Here is a 2,413-nt window from a genome sequence, read left to right on the forward strand (position 1 = left end):
CACGACCTAAACGAGAATCGAAGGTCTCGTCATTAGTAGCACAACGGTAAAAAGTCTGACGAAAACGGACGTCGGATGAAGAAGTTATGAATTTTTAACGGATTTCCTGTCCCGGTCTGTTAAAAATAATAATATAAAAATTAAAGTCAAAATTAGCCGACGAAGTCTAAACGAAAGTTGTAGAGCGTAATTTTACCTACGCGTGCATATAAAGAACGTAAAAAACGGAGCTCGTATGCGAAAGTTATGGATTTTAGAAGTTTTTGCACAAAAACCGAGAAAATTCGCATAGTCACGATTTGCCACGTCACCCTCGCTTAGAACGTGCCACGTGTCCGAAATGGGTGAGTCAGGCGAGCCACGTGTCCGAGCTGCTGAGTCATCCGAACACCTGATCTGATCCGAAGTGGTCCAATAGCGGTGCGACACATACTCTCTTGCACGTGACCGAGCCCTCGCATGAAGCCACGGACACACCCTACTTCGGACTAGACCTCGGTCCAGTAAGAAGAGGCCATCAGCCCCTTCGTACGCGCAGACCATGTGCGAGCCATGTGCTGCGCACCCTCGCCTGCGGACCCCACCACCAGAACCGACTTCGGACCCCTATAAATAGAAGGGTCCTGCGAGCCTTCTCGGGTACTTTTGGGATTTCACCATCTTTCACCCTTTCTTCATATTTTCTTCATCTTAACATTCCCCAAAGCCCCGGTATCGATTATAAGCCCCGGAATACGCCACGAAGTGCCCGTGAAGCCCGAAAAATTTATCTTTTCGGTTTCGAAGCCCGACCCTCGCAGAGCCCGGTTTCTGAATAAAACTCCCGGTTTTATTAGAAACGATCGTTTTTAGGAAACGAATTGCTGCCCGATTTTCATTAAATCAGGTGAGTGTATAGTAACTTTCATTTTACACATAGATATGAAGTATTTACCTTATAATACGTGCTATGTGTAAATATATTAATTGTTTATTTGAGGTGACTGTTGAGTTGATGTTTTATACAAGTTTTAAATTGTATAAGTATTTTTATCTACAAATATGTTGGGTAGAACATGGGTAGATAGTTGGTGTGTGATGAAATAAAGTGATGAGAGGCCTCGTTGTGATTTGTGATTCAGTCATCTAGCGGAGTTTGGATGACGACCACGGACTTTCTAGACAGTCCAGTGGGAAGCACTAGCAGGCCCGCAACCTGTAGGTGTTAATGAACTTGGGTGTTTATTCGCTGTACTCCATCCCCCTCATGGTTGCCTTTAGGACATGTATGGCTGAGGAAACCCCTTAGCAGTAGTGTCCATCCCGATCATATTCTTTAGGCTAGGTCCCTTGTGAAAAGTGTTTAGGGACGTAAAGTGAGGATAACGGGAACGGGTAATCAGGGTTATTGTTGATTGGTGAGCTTAATAAGTTTATTATTACTGTGGGTTGAAAACCCTATATGCTCACCAGGCTCCCAAGCCTGACCCAATCAGCTTTTTATGTTACAGGTAGTGGACCCCGAGCATAGTCGGAGGACGATGAGAGATTTTTGGATTATAAGCCAGTAGTTGTAAATAACTGTTGAAAGGCTTATAATGTCTTGTTTATGCTTTTGATCTGTATCGGAACATGACATCCAGAGGTTTTGATATGAAATGAAATTATATATTTCTTAAAGAAAGGTTTTGATAAATTTTTTTCATATGTTGTTTGGGGACCAATTCCGCAACATCTTTTGAAAAGATTTATCTGATTTTATTTTAAAAAGCATAAATTAAATCGGTCTTTTCTGGCCGAGAAATTAGGGGATGTCACAGTTGGTATCAGAGCATTAGTTTAAGCGAACTAAGAAATTGTAGGATTTCTAGACTTAAACTTAGAATGCTAAGTGATGATTGTGAGATGAGTGTCTACCATATTTTAGACACGAGCACTAGTTATTTTAGGAAAGATGCCTAAAATGCCCTTATGTGCTAAATGATATGTGTTTGCCATGTGTGCCATTAATTGTTCGGATCTATGGTCTGTTGCCGACCGGATCTGGAAACCGTATGTGTGTAGGATTCTAAGCGTACGATTACGACATTAGAACTAACATGTAAAGGTTTCGGAGTGATAAGGGAATTGAAATGTCTAACAAGGATAAAGACCTAAATCCGCCTTATTCGGTATATAGATTGTAATGGCAAGAACTCGTAGTGGAGTTGCAAATGCAAACGGAAACAGGGATAAACAACCCCAACCTTAAGTAGTTGAGCAAGTACCTGTTGTAGGAGCTGCACCTGAGCCAATGACGATGGCCGGGGTACAAGCAATGATACAGACAATGCTGGATCGCCAAATGGAGGAGACGAGGCGATTACTACAACAGAATAGGGAAGAGACTACGATACCTGTTGAACAGCCCGTATTGAATGAAGGGCAATCAGTA

The sequence above is a fragment of the Lactuca virosa genome, chromosome 3, assembly GCF_052849685.1.
Source record: "Lactuca virosa cultivar CGN04683 chromosome 3, Lactuca_virosa_CGN04683_v6, whole genome shotgun sequence".
Classification (NCBI taxonomy): Eukaryota; Viridiplantae; Streptophyta; class Magnoliopsida; order Asterales; family Asteraceae; genus Lactuca; species Lactuca virosa.